The 17,482-nt window shown below is 36.8% G+C and overlaps 1 protein-coding gene across 2 annotated transcripts in view; it reads left to right on the forward strand.

The window, feature by feature from the left end:
• The first annotated feature begins 8 nt into the window (after positions 1–8).
• Positions 9–17,482, forward strand: part of CAB39L (calcium binding protein 39 like) — a 99,772-nt gene continuing 82,298 nt past the window's right edge. For both annotated transcript variants that reach the window (XM_059996183.1, XM_059996182.1), the window contains exons 1-3: positions 9–173; positions 14,107–14,254; positions 14,872–14,947. The gene's annotated coding sequence lies outside the window, so the exon portion shown is untranslated. The remainder of the gene's footprint in view (positions 174–14,106; positions 14,255–14,871; positions 14,948–17,482) is intronic.

Raw genomic sequence — 17,482 nt, forward strand, 5'->3', positions numbered from 1 at the left:
GCCTCAGAACTTCCGCGCGCGTACCGTCGGCAACGCGGGATCGCCGGAGCGCGCCGTCTCCCGATTGGCTGTCAGAACTCTCGGGTTGTCTCGCGCTCTCTGGCTGGACCAATGGGGATATCCGCAGTCGAGAGGACGGCATCGCTGGAGTGGTGGCTCAGCTGTTTCCTCTGGTAGGTGGTTGGAGCCATCTTGGGTGTGTCTGGGACGGGGCTGCTTGGCGGTTGAAAGCGTACTTAGCAGCTCAAGATGTAGAGGTGTTCTGAGGGAGCAGTGGAGGAGAGGAAGGGCCTGAGGAAACAGACCTGGCGCCTTCTTACTTCCCTGAAAGGGAAAGGTTTTCCTGGTCTGAGTCTCAGCCCTGGCTAGGAAGAGCGATAAATGGTGGCGGTGATGGGGAGCGCAGGCTTTGGTTGGTTGGTTATTGTCGGGGCTTGGCGAGGACTCTGATGCCTTAACAGTGATACCTTGGGTTCCAGGGAACTATTCCAATAATCTTTGTCTCGAAAAGATTCTGACCATCAACCCTCTTTACTGACAAAGGAGGTTGGCTGATGGACTGCCTGATTCAGAAAGGAACAAGGCTGGTAATGGAAGGGGACAGGGGGAGATACCTCACGACTGTCCTCAGATTCGAAAGAGACGTCTTCATTTTCTGTCGTTTGCAAGGGAGTGACTGCTAAAGTGTTTGCCCTACTCGGTAGTTAACCTCTGACTAAGGCCCTCTTTTGGTAGTAGTGAGCGTCAGGTTCTGCGTTAGGGCAGTTTTATTCATTAAGTGTACAGCCAGCATTCCTGCAGTGGTCTTTTTTTAAAAGCAAGAAAGTAGTTGATCTTTGCAGAAACAGTGGAAATGAAGGAAGAATTTTGTCAAATTTTGGTTTTCCTTGTTACAATCTGCTAAAGATTTAGGAATCTCCGGGTTTGCCTTGGCATCCTTGGTTGCTTCGTCATGGGTAGGGAGAGGTTTTTGTAAGAAAAAGCATCTTAACTTCTCAGCTCTTTGGGGATGGGAGGAGGGAGACAGGAATTACCTCCTTTTCCTCCTTATTATTTTAAAAAATCGAAGTAGAATGCACGCATGGTCATTCATTTGAGGGGAAATTTTATCGGATCTGAAAACCTAGCTAAAAGGTTAATATTTTGTGATTAACTTCAGCAGTTTTGACACTCATGAGAAGAAAGCAAAGACACTTATTGCCTTGAGTTTAGTTTTCATTTATCCAAGGTTAACTGGTAACCCAACTCAAAAGTACCATGGCAGGAATACCAAAGAGAACAGCAGTAAAATAATAATTGAAAATTAATTTTCTTTTACAATTTTACTTTTTATTCATGAGTCTTAAAAACTTAAGTTGCAAGAGTTCAGTATCAGTAATTTAGTGGTGAGTTGATGGCTAGGTACTATGTACATAAGGAATGTTGGTGTCTGCGGAGAGTTTTGGAACCAACCCTGGGCGGATTTCCAGGGAGGACTGTATAGGCTATCAAAGTAAAGTTGGTGAGAATTCCCTGGCGGTCCAGTGGTTAGGACTCTGTGCTTCCACTGCAGGGGGCACGGGTTCAGTCCCTGTTTGGGGAACTAAGATCCCGCAAGCTGTGCAGTGCAGCCAAAAAAAAAAGTAAGCGATTGGTGGCTAACAAACAGCGATAACACAAAGGAGCTGCTCAGTAAATGTTTGCAAAAACTTTTGGATAGCGTTCACATATCATAGTTACTGGCATACATTCAAAAGTGTAATTGTTGATTGAATACATTTAAAACATACAGTAATTGGGAGGTATGGATATATACATTTTTTTAGCCTAACTGAAACATAATTTTTTAACCTGCTTTCTGGAAAACTTGACCTTCAATTTGTTTGAACTAAATTTATTTGTTGCTTCCACTTTATACATGTGAGTAATAATGAGGACAGGTTCATAAATCTTTTGTGAGGTCTGTTTATGAGATCCTACTATAAGGAAATTTAGATAATGAAAATGAACCCTCAAGTAATAATGCTGTAGTTGCATTTTTTCTTGAAAGCGTACAATCTCAGTAAATGATACCAAACATTAGTGCCTTCGATCTCTTCTGCTGAAGAAAATTTATTGCTTTTCTATTTTCTTTTTTTGTTTTATTTTATTTTTTTATACAGCAGGTTCTTATTAGTTATCCATTTTATACATTTAGTGTATATATATCAATCCCAAACTATTTTCTTTTTAACACAACTTAAAGTCAAAATACTACATTTACTATATTGCGTAAATATGTTCTGTATGTAATTTTAAAATAACAAATTAGGTAACTGTCTTCAGATTTTTCTTTGAAGAATACAGTTCTCTAGATTTCATAATATATAATCTGAAGATCTGTAGAAATTTTTTAAAATATCACTTTTGCATGAACAATGTTAAGTAACTAAGTAAAAGTCATTTAACTTAGATTGATATGTTAGAGATTATTTTTTTTTGCAATCTCATATATACAAATTTAGATTTTTTCCCCATTATCAAGTGACGCACCGTTTAATTATAAAAGAAAAAATTTGATGATACCTTTTAAATGAATATGTTTTGTGACAGAATGTTTATTAGAATCTCTTTATCTAATAGAGCATAAAAAAGTCAATAAAAACTGCTCTCAGAACCTGTTTGGAATTCTTGTGTTTGGTACTTAAAAAATTCAAAAGATTTTATGAGTGAAGGTTTTAGAGTGATTATAAGCACTTCTTTTTTATTATTATTAAAGTATAGTTGACTTATTATATTATTTTCAGGTGTAAACCACAGTAATTCAATATTTTTATAGATTACCCATCATACGAAGTTATTATAAAATATTGACTGTATTTGTTATTGAACCAAACTTGAGTCTGGTCACCTGCCATGCAGCAAAGCCTATTTATTGACACTGGGTATGGTGAAGGAAAGTACACCATTTATTGTAGGGCCCAGGAAGGAGTATGGGCAGCTCATGCTCAAAAGACCCAAACTCCTGGATGGTTTTCAGGGGATCAGTTTTAAAAGCAACATTTGGGGGTGAGAGCTGCAAGATTCATGACTTTCTTCTGATTGCTTGGTGGTGAGGTAGCAGGATGACATTTCAGGAATCTCAATCATCAATCTTCTGGTTCCAACCAGTCTGGGGTCTAGTGCTTGAGAATGTAGTCACTGTCCTCCACCTGGGTGAGTGGGGGGCCTTAGTTCCTGACAAAGATATCTGTCAGATTGTTATATATATCCCTTGAGGAGGAACTAGGATTCTGCTTTATTGCCAAATTACTGCCATTATTTTTCTTGTTTAACTGCTTTTCCTTTGTTTCTGCATTCTCTCATTTCCCTAATTAGTAACTGCCTGTGCCTGCTCTTTGGAACTCAGGGAAAGCCTGGAAGACTAGAGACATTTTTTACAAACAAAAAATGGGGGAAATGGAGGGGCTTTTGTACACAGGAGGACCCCCCCCAGGACCTGTTTGATTTCAGTACCCCCTTTAGTTTGATATTCTTCTATCTTGAGAGGAACAGGTGTGGGACAAGAAATGGAATAAAGTTTTGGATAGAGAGGTTAATAATAAACTCAGCAGAGGAACTCAGTTTTAGGGGGACTCAGTTGCATATTCCCTGTGCTGTATATTACATTCTTGTAACTTTTTAATTTTATACCTAGTAGCTTGTACCTCTTAATCCCCTTCACCTACTTTGCCCCTTCCCCTACGCCCCTCCCCTTTGGTAGCCACTAGTTTGTTCTTTGTATCTTTGAGTCTGTTTCTGCTTTGTTATATTTGTTCCTTTGTTTTATTTTTTAGATTCCACATATAAGTAACAATACAAGCACCTCTTTATTTAAAAAAAAAATTAAAATGTGATAGGTTTTCCCCTCGTACTAAATTGCATATAATAATCATTCCTCTTTTTAAATTTATTTTTGAAGTACCAGAAATACCTTGCTGGGCCTCGTAAATAATTTTGACCATACAAATGTCACTTTGGGGGAACATTTTGAGATTTTCAGAAATATTTCTATATTCCTCCTTAATTTGGTGTGTTTCACCATTATTTTTCTGGTATTCAACCAATAAGGTCCATTATGGGAATAAATTAAATGATGTGACTAAAAATAAAAAATGACTTAAAACTATATAAAGATCATCCTACTGCATAGCACAGGGAACTATAGTCAATATCCTGAGATAAACTGTAATGGAAAAGAATATAATAAATGTATATATGTATAACTGAATCACTTTGTGGTACTGTAGAAATTAACCCAACATTGTAAATCAACTATACTTCATTTTTATTTTTTAAGATGATTTATTATTTATTTATTTAATTTATTTTTGGCTGCATTGGGTCTTAGTTGCGGTACACGGGATCTTCTTTGAGGTATGCGGGATCTTTCCTTGCAGTGTGCAGGCTTCTTTCTAGTTGTAGCACGCAGGCTCCAGGGCATGTGGTCTCTGTAGTTTGCGGCACGTGGGCTTAGTTGCCCCACAGCCTGTGGGATCTTAGTTCCCTGACCAGTGATTGAACCTGCATCCCCTGCATTGTAAGATGGATTCTTTACCACTGGACCACCAGGGAAGTCCCTATACTTCAATTTAAAAAAAAAAGAAAAACAAAAAAAACCTATATAAAGATCAAAATGACTACTGCAGTTTGTGGTGTTCAGCTAATCAATGAAATTGATTGGATGCCTGAATCATGAGAATGTCCATTAACTACTGAAAATGATTGTGAGGTAAACACATGGGACATTCATATTTCACTTAAAGGAGTAAACTTTAAATTATTATATATATATATTTTTATTTTTTTTTGCGGTACGCGGGCCTCTCACTGTTGTGGCCTCTCCCGTTGTGGAGCACAGGCTCCGGTCGCGCAGGCTTAGCCATGGGCCCAGCTGCTCCGCGGCATGTGGGATCTTCCCTGACCGGGGCACGAACATGTGTCCCCTGCATTGGCAGGCAGACTCTCAACCACTGCGCCACCAGGGAAGCCCTATTTTGTTTTTTTTAAAGGATAGGGGAACTGAAACACTAAAGTTTTGCCTTTACTGTGACTTCTCCCTTTGAAATCTCATTTGTTCCTGCTGTTTAAAGCATCATTTTTGTGCAAATGAGCCCTAATTCTAAAGTCAAGTTCTGCTCTCTTAAGCACTTAACACACATTTCTCACAGCCTTTTGGACAATTCGATCTACTCAATTTATATACTACTCTTCCTCTTTCATGTTTCCTATCTTGATTAATGGGATAAGCATCTTCTGAGTGGCTCAGATGTAAAACTTCAAATTCTTACCTCTCCTTTTGCCCAATTGTATAATCTGTAGCTTTAGCCTCCAAAATGGCTTTCTTCATTTTCTGCTCTCACTGCCACTGCCCTAATTTAGGCCTTCCTTTTCTTTTTCTTAACAACATTTTATATGCCATTGTATGATTGACAAAGCCCATACTCCTTAACTTGAAATTTGTATTAGTTAAGATACAGGTTTGGCTTCTGTGATGGAGAAACTGAAAAATAATTGTGGTCTAAAATAATATTTTTTTAATAAAATAAAAAGTTTATTTCTTTCCTGTGTAAAAGTATGAGCTGACCAGGTAGCTTTGCTAGAAAAAGTTGTCAGGGGCCCAAGCTCTTTCTAACCTGTTGCTCTGCTATCCTCATACAGCTCCATCTTGTGGACCAAGATGGCTGCTTCACTTCCTGCCATTATATGCCACAGGCTTTTAACTTAAAGGCTAAAATATATGGGGGCGGGGAGTGGGCAGAATATTTGCAAGTGGTAGTAGGAGTAGGATTTTATTTTCAACCTTGGGTTTTAGAAAGTTATTTTTAATATCTTTACAAAATAAAGTAACAATTTCAACATTTCTGTTATGATTTCATGAACTTTTGATGATTCTGTTAGGTTCCTTCAGTTACATTTGGGAGAAGTAAGGTGGGTTGCTGTGACCCTCAAATATTGTGCTCATGGCCTATCACTTGCAGACCTAGGGACTGGTACTTTCCTTTTCTCTGTGTGTAAAAATGATTTACATTGTCCAAAATTACTTTCTTTTGAAAGTAATCAATGCCTAGCTCAACTTCCTCTTAAAGTATAAATAGGTTTCATTCAATAACAATCTCTTCTAATCATGCTGTATTCAAATTGTGCATTTTATACAATGGTACTTGCTTCTTACAAGCTTGTGAGAAACAAAATAACTCCCTGGAAGGCAAGACTACTTCCTGAGTCTGATGAACACATGTTTGTATGTAGTTGATATTCGATAAATGTTTGTTCATTTGAAGTATATTTCATTTTTCAAATAGAATAAAGAATTGAGTGGGGAGGTCAAAGGTAGGCCTATATTGCTTTACATGTGAAGTGTGGTCTATACTTTTGGCGAGTGTATTCATTTCTTACAAATCAACATATAAAAACATCAGTACCCGACAGAAAATGAGCAAAGGACATGGACTCATGGTGACAAAAGTACAAGTACAAACGGCTTCCATGAAAAGTATTTAACTTGTAATTAAAGAAATAAATACTTAAAGCAATTTGTTGGAATGCATCAGAGACATAAATATGTATACTCTTTGACCCTTTCTAGGAAGCTTCTGTGAAAATGGAGATGGAGTCAAAACTTTTTGATCACAATGTAATTTTGTACTTGTGAAAAATTGGAAATAAAAATTACCTAATGGTGGAAGAATGGTTTTATAAATTACGGCACACCCATCACAATAGGCTATATTTCAACCTTTTAAAAGGATTGTTTTCAAAGGGTATTTAGTGATACAGGCTATTTAATGACATAGAAAAATGATCATTATTTTTGTTACATGAGAAAAGTATAGAATAGTAATTGAGGAAATGCAGTGAGATTCCACTATACAACCTCTTAGAATGGCAAAAAACAAAACAAAAAGAAAAAGAAGAGAACACAGTGATGGCAAGGATACAAAGCAACAGGACTCAAATCTTGCCAGTGGGACTGCAAATACTGTAGCCATTTGGAAGACTGACAGTTTCTTATAAAATCCAACATACCTTTATTATATGACCTAGCAATCCCACTCCTAGATTGAAATTTTCCAGCAAGATATGAGAGCTCCATTAGCTTCTCTCTCTTGCCAGCATTTGGAATTATCAGTTTTTTTTTTAATTTTAGCCATTATAATGAGATATGAAGTGACATCTTATTATGATTTTAATTTGCATTTCCCCCACAACTGCTGTATGCTTTTCTTATGAAAAGTGAAATGAAAACCTGTAGTCTCCCCTCTGCAAATATTTATAGCAGTTGTATTTGTAATCACCAAAAACTGGAAACAACCCAGATATCTCAACTGGGGAATGGATTTTTAAAAACCGAAGTATGTCCGTACAATGTGACACAGGAACGAACCTCTTAGTCTAGGATAACATATAAGTATATTGGAAAAGGGACTATGAGATAATTACATACTAAGTTATCATAAGAAAAAAAACCAAATGAGCCATGGAGCATTGCATCATATAATCAAAACACACCAGAAAAAAAGTGGCCAAAGAGCAGATGAAAATGGTAATTAAATATTTCAAAATAAAGCAAAGAGAAATTAAGGGAAAGATGAAACCTTTGAAGGAACCACACAAATCAGAAATAAAAGGAGCTCAGAGATGAGGTGAATAAGCTATATAGAAGGATGTGAAATGAGAGCTGGCAGAACTCCAGAAAGAATTAGAAAAAAGGATATTTCTAATGATGATTAAATTAGAAAAAACACAAGAGTGAATATACATCATAGAAAGCACAATAAGAGAAATAAAGAGTAGATAAGAGAAAATTGAAGAAAATCAAACAGATAAAGTTTTTTTAAAAGGGGCCAAAAGAAAGTGACAAGACAGGGACTTCCCTGGTGGTCCAGTGGTTAAGACTCCACACTCCCAATGCAGAGGGCCTGGGTTCGATCCCTGGTCAGGGAGCTAGATCTTGCATGCCTCAACTAAAGATCCCGCATGGCACAACAAAGATCCCATGAAGATCCAATGTGCTGTGCCTAAGAGCTGGCGCAGCCAAATAAATAAATAAATATTTTTTTAAAGAAAAGAAAGTGACAAGACAAAGAGAGCCAAAATAAGTGTATTAGGAATGTATTTGGTTTTGTTAAACCAAAGCATAGAGGTGATGATTATGTAACATTAACAAGTATATTGTGAATATACTTAATGCCACTGGATTGTATACTTAAAAATGGTACGTTTTATATTGTTTATTTTGTTGTTTATTTTACCATGATAAAAAAATTGTAAACCAATGCAGTGGAACAGAACAACTATTAGAACTATAATTCAGGAAAACTTTAAAGAAGGTTTAAGTCTATATACATTGAAAGACACACTGTGCATCTGGGGAATTCAACCCAGACCAGTCAGTTAACACAGAAGGATTCTTGTAGAACTGTTGGATTTTAAAAATAAAGAAAAAAAATCTTTCTGCACCCATGGAAAAAAGACCAAGTAAACCTGGAAAGAAAATTAGACTGGATTAGATTTTTTTAATATAAAAATTTATTTATTTTTATTTATTTATTATTTTTGGCTGTGTTGGGTCTTCATTGCTGTGCGCAGGCTTTCTCTAGTTGCAGTGAACGGGGGCTACTCTTCGTTGCGGTGTGCGGGCTTCTCATTGTGGTGGCTTCTCTTGTTGCGGAGCAGAGGCTCTAAGTGCACAGGCTTCAGTAGACGCAGCACATGGACTCAGTAGTTGTGGCTTACGGGCTTAGTTGCTCCGCGGCATGTGGGATCTTCCTGGACCCGGGCTCAAACCTGTGTCCCCTGCATTGGCAGGCAGATTCTTAACCACTGCGCCACCAGGGAAGCCCTGGATTAGATTTTTTTAGCAGCAACATTTCATGCCAGATAATAACAAAGCAACATTTTTTAAATATTCAAGGAAATAAATATTCCATATCTCACCAAATTATACTTCAAGAATTCAGGCCATTAACAAGCATATATGAACATGAAACAACTCAAAGAATATTGTTCCTATGAATCTTTCTTGAAGAATATACTAGAGAACAAATTTCAGACAACCAGGAAATGACTGGAGAATCTTTGGCATGAGGTCAGGTGGTAAGCACTGAGTATATCTTGTGTAGCACTAAGATTGTAAGATGGGAATAATTGTGGTAGAATGGTATGTAAATGTTGTATAATCTGATGATGTAGAAATAGCATAGCCCACAGAAAAAGGGAGGGGGGAAGGGGAGTATAAGTGAAAAGTAGAATTAAGTGGTTGTTTGCCTCATAGGAATTAGCTGTAAGGAAAAGGATAGCACTTGAAGCTGACTGATGGACATAAAATACTATAAATAAGTATGTATACTTAGATGTGTAAGATAAAACGCTAATAAAAGTAATACCCGTGATCAAAACTAGATGGTGGGGGAGAAGAGGAAGTTACTAATTTTGTTACTGCTAATTGCAGGGAACAGTATCTTAAAAAGAGGGGAGGGGAATGAAGAGTATTGTATAAAGATATTACTATAGAGTTAACCCCAATAACAAAAACTTTCCTAAATACTAAAAGAAATACCTACCCTAAAAAGAGCAAAGAGAACTATGTAATGATATGCACACATTTTCTATATGTATTTATTTTCTATACGTACTTATCTGTACACACACACAAAATGAATAGAACATGAATCATTATCACAACACTAAATATATCAGGTGTATTAATAAATGTATATGGGCTCAACTTAATGATCGCTGTATGCAAAAGATACAGTTGTAAAAAGTATGAATAATAAAAGGAGTTCATAAGAAATGAAGGATAATTTTAAAATAACAATAATAGAGGGAAGAGTGAAAACATATCAGAAAAATGCAAATTTTAAAAAAAGCAAGGTTCATCATCTTGGTATCAGACAAGCAGAGTTTAGTTCAAAAAGCATTAAGATGAAGGATACTATAAAATAGCCCATATAAAGCTAACGGTTATATTTACAATGAAGATTTTTTAAAATATCTATTTACCAAATGACACATCAATAGTTTTCATAAAGTAAAAACTACTAGATGTAAAAAGGAATAGAAACCTGCTAATAATAGACGACTTTAACACACCTCTCTCAAAATGTCAGGTTAAGTGGACCAAGAAAATTAGTCATTATTATACATAATCAGTAAGGTAGATCTTACAGATTTGTATCAAAGTCTGAATCCATTAATAGAGAATATGTCTTCTCAAATGCACATAGGACAGTTATAAAAATCTATTATGTATTAGACCACAAAGAATATATCAGTTCCAAAATATAAAAAGTCAAAATTTTGACCACATGTAATAAGACTAGAAAATAATTTAAAAATTTTAAAATTAAACCTGGGTCAAGTTTTCTGTAGGATGGTGGCAACTGTCTAAATCCAAATCTCTCCATACATCCTTTTAAAAAACCATACAGGGCTTCCCCGCTGGTGCAGTGGTTAAGAATCCACCTGCCAATGCTGGGGACACGGGTTCGAGCCCTGGTCCAGGAAGATCCCACATGCCGAGGAGCAACTAAGACCATGTGCCACAACCACTGAGCCTGCGCCCTAGAGCCTGTGAGCCACAACTACTGAAGCCCTTACGCCTAGAGCCCGTGCTCTACAACAAGAGAAGCCACCGCAGTGAGAAGCCCACACACCGCAACGAAGAGTAGCCCCCACTTGCTGCAACTAGAGAAAGCGCACGCAGCAACGAAGACCCAATGCAGCCAAAAATAAATAAATAAATAAATTTATTTGAAAAAAAACCATACAGATCTGTAAGGAGAGCAAAGTATATCACCACCACCCTTGCCTAACTAATGTAATTTCAAATTATGGTTATGTAGGCAGATAAACTGAAATGAGCAGACTCAGCTCTGGACCCCATGCTGAGGTGACAAGTGAGGTTGAGACTTCAGAACAGAGAAAAAGGAAGCAGGAACTGGCGTCAGTAGAATGCAAGTAAAATAACTCCAAAAAGAGAAAACCCCACCCTAAGGAGGGAAATACTAAGGTTTAAGACTCCTTAGACAAAAGGGACTTGAAAGTACACAGGACCAAAGAGACCATCTCAGAAAGGTATTGCTTCTGGCAACAGAATGACTTGGAAGGGTCACCATTTACCTGGAGGCTCGGTGGTAAAGAGAATGAAGAGGTAGTAGAAATTAAGGATCTTGGTGAAACAGAGTAGAAGATAGATGAACCCTTTTTCACCCAAAAAGGAGTTACTGATTTTTAAAAGTCTGTACTTTATTAAACCAACAGAAGGTGCTGTTGAACTAAAAAAATCCAGTATTTCTTCCAAATCCCTCACTCCTGTCTATGTACCGTTGTTAATTAGTTTAAGAAAATTGAAACCCTTCAAAATGAACAGAAAATGGCAGGCAACACCCATATAAGGTTACTATAAGTAGAAAAAATAAAATGAGAATCAAAATATTTCAGCTGATGGAAAGTCTCCCCCAAAGCTTACTCAACTAAAGAGCTAAAGAAAACTACCTGAATTAAATACTCCTAACTGAAATACCCTTAAACAAGCATTTGCAGAGATAAAGTTTCAAATTCAGAACCCCAAGACAAAAAAAGAAGGGAAGAAATGGAAGGTGAATTTACTGAACTCAGGAAACAAAATGAAGACAAAAAATAATCATCTTTTAAAATGAAGCTGAAGTCCAAGATACCTAATGGAAAGAATATAAGGGGCATTGAGAAAAAATATGAAGACAGCCAAAAGAATGAAAATTAAATGAAGAAAGGTAAAAAGTCAGAAAATGATTTATATAGATTATATGTAAAATTAGAGTTCCTAAGAAGAAAAAAACAGTAGCTGAGGCAATATTTAAACTTAAATCCATGAAAACATTCTGGAAGTAACAGAAGATTTAAATCTATGTATTGAAAATGCTCCTTGTGTACTGGGAAAATTGATCCCGAGTAGTCAACACTAAGTCATGTCCTAATAAAACTATTGGACTTTGAAGATAATGAAAAGTACCTCTGGGCTTCCAGGCAGAAAGAAGAGTTTAGCAACAAACTTCTCAATGGCAACATACAAAGCAAAATAGGCATGGAACAAATTTAAAGTCTATGAAATTGTAAGCCAAGGATTTTATAACTATGACTCAATCTCAGAAGAAAATTAAAACTATGATAAATTCCACTATATTAAAAAAATATTTACATGGTGAAAAATGCCATGAACAAAGTCAAATGACAAGTGACAAACTGGGAAGAAATATTTGAATATACAGCACAAAGAGCTCATTTCCTTAATGAAAATAACCTCCAAAAATCAAGGCAAATTACCATCAACCTGGTAGAAAAACAGGCCAAAGATATGAAAATAGATTTCATGGAAAAAAATGCAGATGACAAAACATATAAAAGATGTTCAACTTCAGTCATACAAAGAGAAATACAAATGAAACCTATTCTAAAAACCACAACTACACTAAAGCCTTTCTCACCAAAATCTGTAGTTATATAAAATATTCTATGGACTGTGGGGAAACAGGCACTTTGATGCATTTCTGGTGGGGATACAAAAGCACAAAGCCCAGGAGGGAATTAAGTAGTATCTGGCAGAATCACATATGCGTGTGTCTTTTGACCCAAACATAGGAATCTGTTCTAAGGACACACAGGCATAAAATATAAACTGGCATTTGTATCAATTTAGTCACAACAGAATTACTTGTATTAGCGAAAGATTGGAAATAACCAAAATGCCCATACCTGATTAAAGTACGTGCAACAATGGAATAATCTTCAGGTTGATGGTGTCCCTTCCAAGTCACCCTTTTCACTAGAAGGCATAAGGAGAATGTAGAAAGTCTCCATGTACCAATATCGGGTGATCTGCAGAATATATTACAAAGTGGAAAAAACAAAGACACTGAAGAGTAATCTATTAAATATGTAGAAGAAAGGAATGGGAAAGGTGCCAATGATAGAGTTCTCTAATTATAACTTGTTTACATGGTTTCAATCTTAGAATCATGTATGTTTACATATTCAAAAATTAAATTAAGTAAAAAGGTAGAAAGAGAAGAAAAATCTACAAAGGAAATAAATTTACATAACTATATAGAAGTTTGGTGACATAGCCACACAAGAAAAGCAACAATTTTAGTGACTTTAGAACATAGATTTTGGACTGTACATTGGCCCTCTGTATCTTCAGATTCTCCATCTGCAGAGTCAACCAACCATGGATCGAGAATATTCAGGGAAAAAAATTCCAGAAAGTCCCAAAAAGCAGAACTTGAATTTACCCCTTACTGGCAACTATATATCATGTACATTGTATTAGGTATTACAAGTAATCTAGAGATGATTTAAAGTATATGTGCAATGTGCATAGGATATATGCAAACCCTATGCCATTTTATATAAGGAACTTAAGCATCCGTGGATTTTGGTATCCATGGGGGGATGGAGCTGGAACCAATCCCCCATGGATAGCAAGGGATAACTGTATCTTCTTAGCGGGGTATATTCAGTAGTATAATTGTTGTATTGCTTTTTTTTTTATTTTTTTTTTTTGCGGTACGCGGACCTCTCACTGTTGTGGCCTCTCCAGTTGCGGAGCACAGGCTCCGGACGCGCAGGCTCAGCAGCCATGGCTCACGGGCCTAAGACGCTCCGCGGCATGTGGGATCTTCCCAGACCCGGGCACGAACCCGTGTCCCCTGTGTCGGCAGGGGGACGCTCAACCACTGCACCACCAGGGAAGCCGATGTATTGCTATTTTTAAAGTATTTTATGTCTATTGTTGGGTAAAATAAGTGTTGCAAAATGTTAATTGTTGAACAAAACCACAGTAGTTTATCAGGGCTATGACTTAGAAAATTTAGTCTGGAAAGTCCTTTGATAGATTGAGCAAAGTGGAAATGAAGTACAAAATTACACAGAAGGACAGCTAACATAACAGAGTACAGGTTACGTAGCAGGCTTTGTGCTGGGCACTATATATATGCTATATAATTTGGCTCGTGCAGCTACCCGTTGAGACTTGTGATATTATTTTCCTAAGAGGGATGTTGAGATTTAAACCCAGATCTATGTGATTCCAAAGCCTGTGTTTTTTCTACTACATTATTGCAGGATATACATCAAATATTGAGAAGAAAGAACATCCAGAGCTAAATGTTCTGTTTAAACCAGTAGTTGCTGCTCAGAAAATAAAGATGCAGACCCAAAGTCAGTTGTTTATACGTTCTTCATGCAAGAGCATTGTATTAAAGGAGAGAGTGTAAGTTTTCTCTTATTTCTAATGGGAAAATGTAAGCATACACACATGCACACATACACGCCCTCATACTGATGTTGGAGATAGAAATTTTATAAAAGTTGCCATTGATGACTGAAATTAGTGACAGATGTGAACTAAAATTATGGCAAAGCAGAAAAGAAAAAATCTAGCAGGCATGGGTTTTCATGATGCTGTTAAAAGCAAAAAACCTTTCAAAGCTTCCCTTCGTGACACTTTAAAGCTCCTCTAAGCTTTGCACAACCTTTTTGTATTGGCCTTTAAGATACTAGTTTAGATAAGGTGGTTTCCTCCTGTGGAAGGTTAGGGCTGATGGAGATTTCAGTGGTGCTAGAGTTCCCCTCATCTAAGCCACCCCTTCACATTTATACTGGTTTTCCCTAATGATGAAATATTTTTATTTGGTTCAGTACTAATTTTTAAAAAGTCTGCCACTTGAACTAATTGGGGTAGGGAGATATTCATATTTTAATTTGATTCATTTTTATATGATTCTGATGGAAATTCAATTTATAATTCTATGTACATGATAATAAGGAAAACGTTGAAATTTCTATAAAGATTTTTTAAATTAATTTTTAAGCTTTTCTTTTTGTCAGAAGCTGTGTTGATCAGTGACTTTGGTGAAGGCTGAGAAAGTTGAAGAAAATTTGCAGATGATACACAACTTCTAAGGTAAGCTAATATAATAACTCAGTCAAGATTATAAGTACCCTTGACAGACTTACAGACTACAGTTAACACACTAAAATAAAATTTACAGGAGTAATTATTATATCCTGATTTAAATTTTACAAAGCAATTGTAGGAGTATTAAATAGACTTCCATTTCTGGTAGTATGATAGACAAGACATCCACCAAATATGTAAAATACTAGATTCAGTGTTTTAAAAATCCTTTAAAATGAATGGATGAACCTATAAGAAAATAAGGGAAACTTTCTGGGGCTAGAAACCAAGCAAGTATATTCTGTGAGGTAAACGAGTGCTGAAATCACTGAATACTTTGGGGGCATCCATCAGTTTCTTTTGGCATAGAAACTTGTGCATGGAGAAGAATGGAGACGGAGGAAAATTCCCTGCGTTCTGCAAAGTGAAGGGGGCCTATCAGAGACCATCCTGGAGAGTCATACAGCTCTGGGTGGAGTTAAAATCCCCCTGAATAATTCCTGCTTACATTCACTTGGATTTGATGCCTTATTTTATACTATTTTCATGATCCTTAAACTCTACAAATTGAGAGTTTTAATTTAAAATAGACTTGGGTCTGTAACACTCTTCAGTACCTGCCAGAAACAATCACAAATCCTCCATGGAAGGAATTATCAACCTAGTTATCAAATAATCATAGTTAAAATTCTAACAAATATACTCATTTTTTAAAAAAAAAACACAAAACATACAAGGGGAAAAAATCAAAACACTATGAGCAAGAGTCAGCAGAAATCACAACTGAAACAGATCTAAAGATATTTCAGCTATTAGAAATATCCAATACATAAGATAAATATATTTAATAAATAAAAGAGGGATTCTAACCAAATGTAAAATAGATAGCTAGTGGGAAGCAGCCACATAGCACAGGGAGATCAGCTCGGTGCTTTTTTTTTTTTTTAAATAAATTTATTCATTTATTTATTGGCTGCATTGGGTCTCCGTTGCTGTGCGCGGGCTTTCCCTAGTTGCAGTGAGTGGGGGCTACTCTTTGTTGCAGTGTGCAGGCTTCTCATTGCAGTGACTTCTCTCGTTGTGGAGCACGGGCTCTAGGCGTGCAGGCTTCAGTAGTTGTGGCACACAGGCTTAGTTGCTCTGCGGCATGTGGGATCCTCCTGGACCAGAGCTCAAACCCGTGTACCCTGCATTGGCAGGCAGATTCTTAACCACTGCGCCACCAGGGAAGTCCCCAGCTCGGTGCTTTGTGACCACCTAGAGGAGTGGGATAGAGAGGGTGGGAGGGAGACACAAGAGGGAGGAGATATGGGGATATATGTATATGTATAACTGATTCACTTTGTTATACAGCCTAAACTAACACACCATTGTAAAGCAATTATACTCCAATAAAGATGTTTAAAAAAAGAGGGATTCTAAAACATAAATAAAGAGTAATAGACTATAAAAATGACAAGGCACATTAAAATAAGAATGAATTAGAATATCAGAAATGAAAAATCCCATAATAGAACTTAAAAATTAAATAATATGTTAAACCAGCATATAAGGCACAGTTAAAAAGAGTAAGAAACTATAGTTGACCCTTGAGCAACACAGGTTTGAACTGCACGTGTCCACTTATGTGTGAATTTTTTTCAGTAAATACGTACTTGAGTACTACATGATCTGCAATTGGTTGAATCCACAGATGTGGTTACCGCAGTTATAGAAAGCTGATTGTAAAGTTAAACATAGATTTTTGACTGTTGGTGGTTGGTACCCCTAAACCTCAAGTTGTTCAAGGGTCAACTGTGCATGGAAGGCCATACACAGAGAAAAAAGATATAGGAAAAATAAAAGAGATGGCGAGATGATTTAATCAGAGTAGCAGGATACAATTTATGAAGAAAGTTAGTACTAAAGTAGAACACTTCAGAGTAACCTAAGATGAGCTTCTCTAGAGAGAAAGCATCATCCCCTTTGTACGGGCAGGAATGAAAAAACAAAACCAGAACTAATTTGTTTTTAATGGGTTCCCCAACTCATCACTTAAAAGTCAGCACTTCCTCTTTGTCTTACTTTTTTTTTTTTTTTTTTTTTTGCGGTACGCGGGCCTCTCACTGTTGTAGCCTCTCCCGTTGCAGAGCACAGGCTCCGGACACACAGGCTCAGTGGCCATGGCTCACGGGCCCAGCCGCTCCGCGCCATGTGGGATCTTCCCGGACCGGGGCATGAACCCGTGTCACCTGCATCGGCAGGCGGACTCCCAACCACTGCGCCACCAGGGAAGCCCTTACTTTTTTATTCAAGACAAAGAATATAGTAGAACAGGAATGTGATTCATAATTTTAAAAAATCAATTGGAGATTTATTCACAAATATTTGCTGAGGATAAAGCAGTAAACAAAACACAAAAGTTCCCTTCCTTCACATTAGTTTATGTTCTAGTGTCATTAAAGTTGTCAGTTACGAACTAAAAATCAGGACAACAGCAAACTTATTCCTTTCCTTTTCACTCATAACTTTCCTCAACATGGGGTTATAATGGAAACTCAG

This window comes from Delphinus delphis, chromosome 18 (genome assembly GCF_949987515.2).
Source record: "Delphinus delphis chromosome 18, mDelDel1.2, whole genome shotgun sequence".
Lineage (NCBI taxonomy): Eukaryota > Metazoa > Chordata > Mammalia > Artiodactyla > Delphinidae > Delphinus > Delphinus delphis.